Source organism: Triticum aestivum, chromosome 3B (genome assembly GCF_018294505.1).
Source record: "Triticum aestivum cultivar Chinese Spring chromosome 3B, IWGSC CS RefSeq v2.1, whole genome shotgun sequence".
NCBI lineage: Eukaryota > Viridiplantae > Streptophyta > Magnoliopsida > Poales > Poaceae > Triticum > Triticum aestivum.
The window spans coordinates 647686069-647699338 of record NC_057801.1 but is presented as its reverse complement, the minus strand read 5'-3'; the positions used below and the strand labels follow the sequence as shown (position 1 = coordinate 647699338).

At 43.5% G+C, this 13270-nt stretch overlaps 2 long non-coding RNA genes across 2 annotated transcripts; both read right to left on the bottom strand.

Annotated features, from left to right (window-relative positions):
• Nucleotides 1-762: 762 nt before the first annotated feature.
• Nucleotides 763-3363, bottom strand: LOC123065945 (uncharacterized). The gene is made up of 5 exons (XR_006431185.1): nt 3232-3363; nt 2889-2944; nt 2262-2362; nt 1200-1440; nt 763-1106 (listed from the first exon to the last, which is right to left on the bottom strand). It is a non-coding gene; the product is annotated as an uncharacterized lncRNA (long non-coding RNA).
• A 362-nt stretch (nt 3364-3725) lies between these two features.
• LOC123065944 (uncharacterized) lies at nt 3726-6726 on the bottom strand. Its single transcript, XR_006431184.1, has 4 exons — nt 6145-6726; nt 4493-4567; nt 4220-4312; nt 3726-3853 (listed from the first exon to the last, which is right to left on the bottom strand). It is a non-coding gene; the product is annotated as an uncharacterized lncRNA (long non-coding RNA).
• Nucleotides 6727-13270: the final 6544 nt, after the last annotated feature.

The window sequence follows — 13270 nt, the reverse complement described above, 5'->3', positions numbered from 1 at the left end:
CTCACCTTCACACGTGAGAGGGATGGAAACGAAACAACAGCAACATTGAAGATATTGGTGCTCCTTCCTCATCCATACCCTGCTCCCACTAATTCTCACCCTTCTCACGTAGTCGTGTTTGCTACTTTAGTTGCAGCCCCAATTCAAATAAGAGGTCTGTAAAATTAATTGACCAATATCATGTTAACAAAAACAACTTATTTCAACGGGCACCCATGACAACTACAAGTAGCAAGTGGCATAATGAAAATAACCCTAGTATCAGCTCTAGCAAATAGCAAGTGTGAGCATTCAGATTTCTGTATGCCATTTCAGTGTGTATCGTCATTCCATTATTCAAGATCCCAGAAAGCCGAGGTGGACATGGCCTCGTCAATCCTAAAATTGAATGTATATCTTTTATGTTATGAAAAGAAAGTGGTATCATCCATAACACACACAACAATAATTTATGTAGTCTATCATCCATCGTACTTCCATTAGCACTGCACACAAACCGCCATTAGTACTGACATTAGTACAACAATAATTTCTTTGGTCAGACATCCATTAACCTAACCCAAAATGTACTGCCACTAGCACTGCACACAAATGGCCATTAGTACAACAATAAAAAAATTAGTCAGACATGCATTAACCTAACCCAAAATTCTCACACGGATCTAGTAGTTTCAGAATTTTTGCACTACATCGAACTAAACTGAACTGAACAGAAATAATATATTCGAAATGAAACTTATTAAAAGAATTGAACTGAAATAATTTCAGTAATTGAACTGAACTGAAGAAATTAGTAATTGATAGTAATTGAAATGCTAGTCTTTTTTGTGTGCACTGAAGAACTGCTACAGGAAATATACTAGCGAGAACCGAAGATGTGTGGCGGCGCCGGTGTAGCATGGCGTCCTTGCCGGAGAAGAAGCATGCCAGCACCCGCCACCCAGCTTCCGCCGCCAACGGCCAGCAGGGCCACCGCGGCTAGGAGGGCGGCCCAGAGCGTTACCTTGCGGAAGGAGGGGTTGGGCGGCGGCGGTGCGTCCATGGGACCTCAGGGGGAAGGCGGCCGGATCTCGAAGGGAGGCGTCCGGAGCTTTTTTATCAATGGCCTGTTGTAACATTGAGCATGTAACGTGAACTTGTGATAAGCAAGCACAAAATCATGAAGACAAGAAACGGAACTAACAACACTTCATAAATACCTTTAGAATCCAAACTTTTGTTGAGGGAGAAGACTGCAATTCTCTTTTAGCATTTTCAAGATGACTTTATTGAACGCACTTAAAAAGAAAAGAGCATAAGAACATCCTGAATTTAGTTGTATCTACCACCAGTCGCAGTCCTCGAACATGTCGCCGTCCTGTACGCCCTTACAGCGGCTTTGGCGCGGGAGTTGCTGGCCGAGGTGAACTAACTGAATTTTAAAGGAAGCAAACTACACTGCTGCAAATCGGTACAGTCAAGGAGTTATTTTTTACTTCTTATAATTTATCTATTGAACTGAAGTAAAATATGGAACTAAACTGCGTGTTTCACTAAAATAAGAACATCAGTTTATTGGAGGAATTCTCACTGAAAAAAGATAAGGAAATGAAAGACATCTTAAAGTTTGCTATTATACAGACTATTAATTAGCTTTAGAGGACTCACATCTAAGGCATTTAACCCATATTTTTTATGTTATTCGAGACATTCATTTTTGTACTTTTCAAACAATCATACTTGATTTTTTATGTTATTCAAGAGTGCCCTCATATCGCAATTTTTATGTATCACACAATAGCATTAACCATAATTGAGAAAAAAAGAGGATTTTGCATACACGCCGATGGTGTTAATGCCAAATATAATCTAGACATGCTCAACATCCAGTGAGGATGAAAAAATGTAAAAAAAATTCATGTTGTTAATAGATCATACAGCCTCAGAATTCCGTACTTAATTATTTCACAACATGTCAGGTATTTAGTGCATCCAAGGTAGAACGAAAAATCTAAAATCCTACTACAACAATATAGCGAACATGTGGCAGGCATGCATTTTATGTGCTACCCACCGCCCAAGCTTAAATCATGTGGCGACAAATCCTAGAAGAACGAGAGAAAACTAAATCCCAAATTAACATGTCAGATCAATAGATATATTCTAAGCTTGCTGTACAAGATCGAAGCAATAAATAGGACTATTACAAAGAACTGGTTACAGTGCGTAAATTGCCTTAGGCACAGAGGCATCCCTGAACTTGGCCGTCCATGACAATGTACCTGAACTCGGTGTAGACTGGTAGTTGAACTTGCTAAACATCCACACTAGCACCACCAGCAGAAGCCGTGGTGTCGGTCTGGTGCTTGACATGTAAGATGATCTGGAAAAAAACACAAAGGTGAACTAAAATAAGAAATTGTACTAAACTTAAAATAAGGTTTGCACTGAACTAAAACTAGAATTTGAACTGAACAAAAATAGATCTTTGTTTAGGCACTTAAGCAAACACCTGACGACAAAAAAAGTGTAATCGCATGCCTAAAATAAATTGCCAAAAAAAATTGTAATCGCATGCCTAAAATGTTGCAACAGTATTTTCTGTAGAAGCTTTTCTCCTATAGAGGGCATTTTCACATGCTTTTCCTTGACATTCATGTTGCCATAGTGTTTATATAAAAAATGTCTTGATTGTAAGGCATCACAGCAAGTGTAAAAGTTTTTTCCAAATGACATTAATCACTAAATACACGCAGTTGGCTTGATCAGTGTCACAGTAATGCCAATCAACTTATGATATAGGAAGAACATGGAAACACAGATGAAATTGGACTTATGACCGGCAAATAGTTGAACTGAAAAAAATATAAAGATGCACTGGAAAAATTTGAATAGGGACGGAGACCCACCGGCGGAGCTAGCGTGGTGAGCTGAAGATGCCATTTGTGCAGGGCCAGCACCGGGCCTGCATTGTACTATCAGAAAGGTGTACTTGTACTTCTCAAATAATGGAATAGGGGTACTTTCTCCTCTAACTTTATTTAATTCAAGTATGACACACACATCGGTGTTTTAAGCACTATGATTTTTGTAGCTCTCAGAAAATAAAGCCTGAGAATTATTCAACAAAACATAGGAAAGTGACCAACAAAATAATTTTGATTTAGCAAGTGATATGTTACTAACTAGAGTAGCAAAGCTGCCAAGCAAATGTACTGACACACTCAACATCAGGGAATTTCCATTTCTTACAAGATCAAACTACGCCAGTTCATGATGCAAAGGCCGGCTGCCTGGCTCGTCATCGTCGAACTGAACCCCGCACCCCTGTCGATCTGCTGAAATTTTGTATAGTATCAGTTAGATACAGTTCCAAACTAGTACCTGAAACCATCCCCAAATATGCATGTCAAGCTTCAGAGTTGGAAGTAATAAACACCCAGATATGCATGGGCTTATATGAGTATCGATGAGCTACAAAATAAACAATCACATATGAATTTGCTTCAAGTCAGGATCGGTTTTTTCAATTTGATGCATGTTTGCACTATACAATCGCTACTGGTTTGCAAGATGGACTTGAGTACTCCCTCTGTAAAGAAATATAAGAGCATTTTAGATCACTACTTTAGTGATCTAAATGCTCTTAATAGTGATCTAAATGCTCTTATATTTCTCTTGTTAATTTTTCAATTTTACTCCCAAAATCATCACCACAGAAGAAACACATATGCATTCCAGTGTACCTTGGCGTTGCATCGTCTTGTACTAAGGGTGTAGATTAGAGTGGCCGGAAGAGGATACAGCAGCACACACACACCACCAAATAAGTCTAGTGTCTCCAGAACGTATGTATACATGCTCACATCTCCATCTACAAGGAAGGATAGATGAATAATTGATAAGAAAAAAAATGTATGCTAGAATGTAAACCTGGAATTGGAAAAAACAAGTAGCAATGTTTTTACGGAAAAATGCCCACGGGTAAGTTCCACAGCTCTTTCAATTTGCAGGCACTAACAGAAACACTAATTGAGAAATAGCAAAGCACTATCGTTTTGGTAATACAGGAAAGTATGAAAACACCATAACAGGTATGGACTACTAACCCATATAGGCTGAACTATTTTATTTAGTGTAGTAACCGCACCATGAACTTGAAATAGTTCACATAGAAAGTAAAGTTTGGAAAAAAAATACAAGTGCACCATAGGTAATTAAGTGTACATATATCACACACCTCTCCCTCCTGGACTTCTTCTTCTGCTCCAGCTTTCATTAGAAGATCCATTCCCAAACCTTTTGTATACAAGATAATTGATAACCACGTTTCCTAGTATTTTGAAATACACATGAGTACAATAGATCAACCAAATAGGGAACCACGTAAGTGATGGAGAAGGCAGAGAATTAGTTCAACATCCAGTCAGCAATTTAAAAGTAAAGAGGGAACGAAATGTAGTTGAGCTATACTGCATCACACACAAAAAACTTGAACTTTACAAAATCAAACCTGCTTAGCGACGAACTCCAGCTTAAGCTGTATCCTGTATGAAACCTTTATCAAGACCAATCCAGATAACCAGAACTGCAGGAATTAGCAAATTTGAACTTTTAGTAATTCATTCCATCGACAACTATGTACATCAACAACAAAATCGAAGCAACAACTGTAACCATATTTGAAAATCGCAGAAGCAATACATAGGTGTACTGATGCGTAGGGAATTTTAGAACTGATGCAAAGAGGTGCAGGTGGCTCGAGCGCCATGAGCAGAAGGTCGGGAAGAAGCTGCACTGTTGGACTTTTGTGTGTGCTTGACTTCAACGGCTGTGTAGCGCTTGGTGAAGATGGTGGTCACGATTCTACTTGGACTGATGTTCGCGCTCCACTTGGATAGTTGCTAGTAACCATGGTGGACGAGCTCGTGGCCGAGGGTGGCCAAGGCGACCAGCGGGAACTGTAGTTGGCCATGCTTGTTCTGGGCAGCGAACTCACACGAGGTGGAAGTGATGATGGGAAGCAGGGATCACGGGTGGCCTTCATCTCGCCGTCGGACACGGGGTGCTCGCGCTCGTGGATGCCGAGGACGGTACCGAGAGCAGAACAAGACACTGCTGAAATTAGACAACATTGACAACAAAACAGGACACTAGTGAAAAAAATCCTCTGGAAAATGGCAATTCTCCTAGATAGAAATCAGGGTGTATGTGTTTTCAAAAATAGGGAGATGGATTGAACTGATTTTCTAGGTACGGTGGAACTGAAGGAAATGATTTTTAGAAAGGGGAGGTGGATTGAACTGAAGGCGTCGGTGAGGGCGTTCGAGGACGGGTTGCCGCGGTGGGGGCGCATGCCACCATGGATGACGGTGCACGTCACTGGCCGGATCGCGACGACGGAGGTCGTGTGGCGGAGGGACGATGCGGTGGCATTTTTTAATTCGAACTAATCATTTCTTTTATTTGGAACTAATAATTTCTTTTATTTCGAACTGATCATTGTTTTAAATCCGTACTGGTCATTGTTTTTAATTAAAATCATTTTTTTCCTTTCAAACCAATATGTGTGCATGTGTTGGAAAAGTGAGGTACCAGTCGGTCAGTCATGTTCATGAACAGAGGGATCCTCGCCATGTCTCGTGTGCTAGGTCTACTCATTTTACAAAATGAATGTTTTTGACTGAACTTAGCTGTACAGAGAGTGCATGCGGTTTTATTAAATTATGAGAATGAATAAATTTACACACCAAACTGACAACAGAATACACACCAAATAATACTGAGTTTAGTACAGAAATTCTCTTTTCATGCCCTGACGATATTTTCTTCTCTATGTACCGGAGAACAAAGAACAAAAATACACACCAAACTGATGATAGAATACACATTGAAGAAAAAGGAATTTCTTCTCTTTGAACTGATGATAAAATACATACAGAACGGACAAGAGAACAATGTCTATTTGTGTTTTTGCTTTTTTTTCATGAATTAACGATTTTTTTTACAAAAAACCATGTACTGACAACACTTCTTCAGCTTAGTGCACAATGTTCAGTATTCTTTTGTCAGGTTATTTCATGGAAGGCAGTACAAGAAATCAGTGGCAATAATCAGAGTTCAGTTTTCAGTGGCAATATGTGTAGTAAGTGAAGTTTAACTGACCTCGTCCATGGCAGGAATTTGGTTGGAGGGGGATCCGGGGCCGGGGCCGGGGTCGGCAGGTGACGGTGTGGAGGCGGGCGGATCCGAGGCCAGTGCGACGCAGCCTCGTTGGATCCAGGAGGCGCGGCGGCCGCAGAAGCTTGTGTGGCGCCGACGACCACGGAAAATGGCGTGTGGAGGGCCGGGGTGAGACGCCGGGAAGTGTCGATGCAGGAGAGGTGGTAGAGAGGAGGGACGCCTACACCGGGCGGATCAAGGCGGCGGCGCTTTGGTGGGAGGTCGGAGAGCGGCTCGTCACCGGAAGGTGGAGGGAGCAGCGCGTCGGCGGGAGGTGGGGGACGGTGCGTCAGCTGGAGGTCGGGGGCAGCGCGTCGGCTGGAGGTGGAGGGCGGCACGTCGGCGGGAGGTGGGGGCTGCTCGTCGACGGGAGGTGTGGGCGGCTCGTCGGCGGGAGGTGGGGAGGCGGCTCATCGGCGGGAGGTGGGGAGGCGGCTCGTCGGCGGGAGGTGGGGAGGCGGCTCGTCGGCGGAAGGTGGGGAGGCGGCTCATCGGCCAGACGTGGAGGTGCGGCCGGTTAGTGTGGGGGTGTGGCGTGGGGCACGCTGGGTGATGGAGAGGAGTGGGACGAACGGGCTGCAGGGGTTAGGACGGGGTGTTTTGTGTCTTGACAGGACTTTTCTCTGTTTTATTTAAATCGTGGCGTCGTGCTCTATATAGGGACGGGGGTAATAGAATAATATTCTATTATGGGTGGGACTATTTAGGAACCCCTCTCTAGAGTTCCTAAATAAGCTTATTTTGGAACCCCCACCCCCAATCTCCTAACTTACTAAACATAGTCCCACCACCACCCACCGCACAGCCACCACCACCACCCACCCCACCGGCGCGCCACCACCACCACGTACCCCGCCGGCGCGCCACCACCACCTACCCCGCCGGCACGCCACCACCACCACCTACCCCATCGGCGCGCCACCACCACCACATATCCCCGTCGGCGTGCCACCACCACCACCTACCCCGTCGGCGCGCCACCACCACCACCAACCCCGCTGCACGCAACCATGTCTAACCTTGGCACCACCAGCTGCCCCCACGTCTGGATCTCGGCGAGAGCGCCATCCTCGATCAGGCGCCTCCCGCATGCAGGCCTCGCCCTCCCACCGCTACCCCCAAATCCAGGCAAGCCCCCATCCCTGGCCTAGTTAATCTCTCATGATGGGGCTTGATTAGAGTGCTCCGACGACCGCCGCATCCATCTCAACCGACAGGCCGCCAGATCCGTCATCACTGTCGACCACATGTGTTGCCGCACCACTTCCTGTCACCTTGTGTGGCACCTAGGTGACGCGCTATTCCCCCGCCCCCTGTCTTCTCATGAATCCAGCAGAAACTCATGGTAGTTAACTCAATGCAGACATGCAGTTGGTTCCAACAATGTTTGGGTTGGGATCCAGCAGTTTGCTATTGGTGCGACTGTAGTTAGCTCGCCCCGAAAGGAAAAGAAAAATAGTGGAGTTCGGTTTTGGTCTTGGAGTTTACTAGCTTCTATAGTCATCTGTACTAACAGAAACGAGTTAGCATTTGGAAAATGATGGTCCAGTTAGCTTTAGAAAAAGCCAGGAACTTTTATTTGAATTTCTTCAGTCCACTTTTCGTGTGTCGTCAGTTGACCTTAAAAATTATGCATTGAGATGGAGTAATTTTTTGTTTCTTCCTATCCTCCAGTGCAGACCACTAGAGCTGGCAATTTTTTGATGGTTCTCCGTAGTTAGCAGTTAGCTTAAACTGAACAAATAGTTAATTGAGCCGACCAATGCAGTTAGCTTAAACTGAAAAAAAACAGTGTGTTACTTGTCTATTCAGATATCTGTATAGCCATTGAAGTGTGTCGACGGCGATGATGTGTGGCAGCAAGGGGAAACACGAGTCCATGCTCTGTGCATCCTCTTCCCGTGTTGTTTGATCTCATTTTCACTGCCGAGGATGTGTTTGCTTCTACTGTTAGACGTCGGACAGTTGCTGGCTGGCACGACCATCTCCGACCGAGACATCACAAACTTCTGCAGATAACCCCGTTGTACTGTGACCGTTCTGCAATTAAAAAAGTGATGTCTGCTACTGCTGCTTTGTTTAGGTGCGAACAGGAGATAACTTTCTTTTGACTCGACAATTTCTAATTCACAACAGTTAGCTTTGTGATTTGTAACGGTTAACTTGGCAATTTGGAATAGTTCACTAAGAAAAAAGACACACAAAAGAAAATTTAAGTTTGTTATGAAAAAATTATGGAAGTTAAGTTACAAAATTAAAGTAGTTAACTTCATTTACAACAATTTAAAAACCCTTGTTAAAAACCCAGGAAAAAAATGTAGCATATTCCTCGGTGAGAAAGGAACGAAACCAAAAATGTCGTATATTCAGTGCCGATAGTTAACTTGTTGCTAACTGTCACAATACTTGGCTGTTAGTTATTTCAGGCCCATGCAATTAGCTTACAGAGGAAAATATAAAATAAAAGAAAAAATACGTATCTTTAGTTGGGCAGTTAACTTGTTCTTAAGTGTCGTAGTCCTAACAGTTAGCTATTTCGGGGCCGCGGTTAGCATGACCTAGGCAAAAAAATATAAAAGAAAAAACTTAGTACCTTTAGTCTGGCGGTTAGCTATTTCAATACCGGCAGTTAGCTTGATCCAGGAAAAACCAGGAAAAACAAAAAATAAACTGTCTTAAGTCACGACAGTTAGTTTTGTCGTCATATGTCAGTTAGCTATTCTGGTCGGGCAGTTAGCCTGTTCATAGCAGTTAACTATGTGTAATTAACTTTCGCAATCTATGGAGTTAACTTCATAAAAATAGTGGCAGTTAATGTGACCCGTGCAAAAAAAGAATGATTTTTTTGTATATTTGGTCCGGCAGTTACCGTGGTGTACTGTCGCAATCCCAACAGTTAGGTATTTCAATCCCGGTGGTTAGCTCGACCCAAAAAACAATGAAAAAACCTAGGTCCGACAGTTAAGTTGGTGTGCAATCCCGACAGTTAGCTATTTCAGTCCTGGCGGTCAGCTCGACCCAGAAAAAAAGAATGATTTTTTAAATATTTTTGGTCCCACAGTTAACTAGGTATTAACTGCCCCGATCTTCGGCAGTTAGCTATTTCAGTCCTAGCAGTTAACTTGAACCGGGAAGAAAAGAATAAAAGAAAAAATAGTTTATTCGGTGCCGCAGTTAGCTTGCTCAGTATGGGGCAGTTAGATATTCTGCTCGAGCAGTTAGCGTGTACTGTAGCAGTTCGGGAAAAAAATTGTCAAAAAATGATGTTAGTTTTTAGAAAACTACTCTCAAACCGTAGCAAATCTGAGAATGTGTTATATATGCCAAAGTTCGGGATAATCGGTAGCTTTCTAATGGTATATCATACGCATCATTCTGATAATTTTTTTAAAAATTCCTTTCACAAAAACATTGAAAATTCCTTTGAGTTTTTTAAATTTTGTTTAAAAACCGAATTGATTTTGGGAAAACGGTCAACATGAGTTTTTTGCTCCTTTTCAATAGCTATCCAATGGTATATCATATGCATCATTCCTTTGAACGGTTCAATAATTACAACTAAAAAACAATGCGAAAAAACGATGCCACAAAAAGTCCGCCCAACAGTTAACTAGTATAGGTCGCACAGTTAGCTGTTTGTTCTCGGGCAGTTAGGAAGGGTTCCTGAATTGCTTATTCAGGAATGGGTTGCAGAATAGCTGGGATGTATATATATATATATATATATATATATATATATATATATATATATATATATATATATATATATATATATATATACGCGTGAGGTGACACAAGAATCTCGGCGGCCTGTTCGGGTATTCTGGACTTCAGATTTAGAGTACCACTTATCTGTCGAAATCTTTCATCATTCACTTAAAATAGACGATTGATCATACATTGAGTACCATATAACTGAAATTACCGGTGCAAGTCAAAGAAGGATTGGCTGGTGCTGCCTGCTGGCGTCAAGTTCGATCCCACGGATCAGGTGCTGATCGAGCACCTCAAGGCCAAAGTGAGTGCTGACAGTGCGAGATCTCACCCTCTCATCGATTTGTTCATACCAACCATTGACAGCGAGCACGACATATGCTACACCCAACCTGAGAAACTTCCAGGTAAGACACCGATCAGCCGTCTAGTCGCACAAACATATTCCTTTGTTTATAGCTCTATTTTTCATTTTAGACACAGACTTGGTGAAGCAATTACAATTTGACAGTTAATAAAAAGTGAAACAAGTGTCCGCAACATGCCAAAGATGTTATGAAAATGCCAACTATGTACACTAAAACCTGTATTCGACAATATTGCAGGTATCACACAGAGTGGCTTAAGGAAGCATATCTTCCAGCGCAATTTCAGGGCGTTCAAAAGGGGCACATGGACGCGTCGCAAGATACAGCCGGAGTGTGGCATGCACGCGATGTGGCACAATACTGGCAATACCTTGCCGGTGATGGTCAACGGCTGGCAGACGGGCAGCACAAAGGTTCTGGTGCCGCACGCCAACAAGAACTTGGACCAGCAGAAGACCAACTGAGTGATGCACCAGTACCACCTCGGGGACCTGGAACAAGAGAAGGAGCGGGAGCTGGTCCTCTGCAAGATTTTGTACCAGATGAACACTAGGGCCAGGAGTAAAAAGGTTATAAGTTAGTTTGGTATTGGTAGTTGTACTACCTTGTCATCCGCAAGTTGGTATTGTTGTTAACGATCTTTTGGTATGAACTTGCATTTGCTTCCAACCATCATGCTGAGGGTCGACGTGGATATAAAGCTGAATCATTTGTTTCGAAACAAATTTTCAAGCACCTGATTTTTATTTGATGGGTAGCATAAGCACCTGCCGTTCGAATTCCCAGTTCTCCAATTATTTCGAAACAAGTGCATGCACTTATTATCACGATGAAAAAACAATATCCCTGATGCATCCCAGTTATCAGTCTGTACTTGCAGAATTCTCTCGTTTATTGAGCACGTATATTTGTTTCATATATTTTTTAGACAGTATATTGTTTTTTCAGGTCGAGCAAGTTTCAACTGGGCTGTAGACTGCCCAGGCTTGGTTTTGTTTTTAGTAGGTCCAACCCATGACGGCAACGGGGCACAAAGATCCAGTAGGTATCTACTGGCCTCTGTCCCGCCAGCGTTAGTTATATTTTGTCTTACAACATCCGCAGGCAATTTTTTACTGAATCAAACACACAACCCAGTTCTATTTTCCTCTTGAAACGAATGTCCTACATCCGTTTTCTAATCTCTACCTATAGTTTTACTAGTTCATATACACGTATCATTATATTGAAAACACATAAAATTCCCTTTTCATATTTACATCCTTATTTTTGTTGTTTTTTCCCACCCAGCGCTGATTTTTTTACCACTGGTTTTCCCATAAACCAACTCAATTGTCCCACGTCTTATTTTCTTACAAAAACAAAACGATTTTTTGGCAAATCAATAAGTTCTTAAAAAATGTTCATCATTTCGGGATTATAACAATTCGGACTCCACCGAAATATGCAAAATAAGGTTGAACTTTTTGACCGTGGTCCTGGGCAGAAAATAGGATGTAATAAATTACATAAGAATTAACAAATGGGCTGCAAATGGGCTTTATGTTGTCTGCCACAGATTTGTAGGCTGACTTGTGAGCCTACTAAGTTCATGCGTACACAAGGTTTCTCAAAAAAGAAACTTAGTCAACAATCGACTCTACCAGCGTGAGACCGTTAGATGTCAATCTAACGTCTATCGTGCTTCTTCAGTCTCTGATCTTCCTGCCCCAGCCGCCCAAACCAGCGCCATCGAAACCGCATGCTCCCACCTCCCGAATGCGGCTGTGCTGCCGGGCAGGCCTCACGGCCCCATCATACACACATCCTTGGCCTGTCTATCCCTCTACTCACCCACACCTCTTGTTATTTTCCGGTGACGGCAGCCGAACCAGTCAACCCTCGTACTCTCCACCGTGTGGGCAGCCCTGGTGCTCTCGGCAAGGCATGGTCAACTTAGTGAACGAACGACATCCATCGGAAGTGGACTGTACGTGGAGAGGCTCACAGCTAGGTCCACGGCCGCACACAAGGAAATGCCTCCTTATTACGTGCAAAATAATGATTCCTCCACCTGACATCTGGGACCCGCCGGAAGGGCCTCTGTATTTCGTGAAAAAAGGTTCCCTCCGCGGACAGGTCAGACCCACCAACTATATCTTCGCATGCAAGGAAGTGCCTTTTTATTGCGCACAAAAAAATGAATACCCCCTGCCAGCTGGGACCCACCATAGTGGGAGGTTGACTTATGGGCCTACTAAGTTGACGGGGACGGAGGGCTTTGTCAACTTAGTCCATATATGAACGATTCTAGCTCCAGTGACTGTACGATGTCCATCCAACGGCCGTAGTGCTTCTTCAACCTCTGGTCTTCTTGCTCCAGCCGCCCAAAGCAGCGCTGGTCGTGCCGCATGCTCCTGCCTCCCGTGGCCGGCTGTGCTGCCGCGGAGGCCTCACCGCCCCCATACTACTCCCACCACTGGCAGGCCATCCCTCCAATCACCCACTCCCCCTATTATTCTGCGGCGTCGGCAGCCTCACACCGCAGCCGAACCAGTGAACCCTCATGCTCCTCTACACGTGGGCATCCACTGCCGCATCTTTCCTGGCTCCGTGTTGTCCCCTTCCTAGGCCTCGCCGTCATCCACCGCCGTGGTGCTCTCGGCGTGGCATGGTCAATGTGGTCAATGACCGACTTCCATCGGAAGAGTACTGTACGTGGAGAGGCTGACAGCTAGGTCCACGGCACAGCCCAGTTTTTTGGTGATTTGCCATGTAAGTTGATTTGTCAGGCCTGTTGGGCTGCAAATCTTTCAAGATGAGGAGAGCTTCATTCGGCTTGCCGAGAAAATGGCCTATTAGTAATGAGAAATGGGTTGTACATTTTTAAAACACATCAAACCGACAATTTGTTTCAAATTTCTTTTTTTCATTTTGAGATTTTAAATAACATTGATTTTTATGCGTGGACAATTTGTTGGATTTTATATTTATTTACATTTATTTTC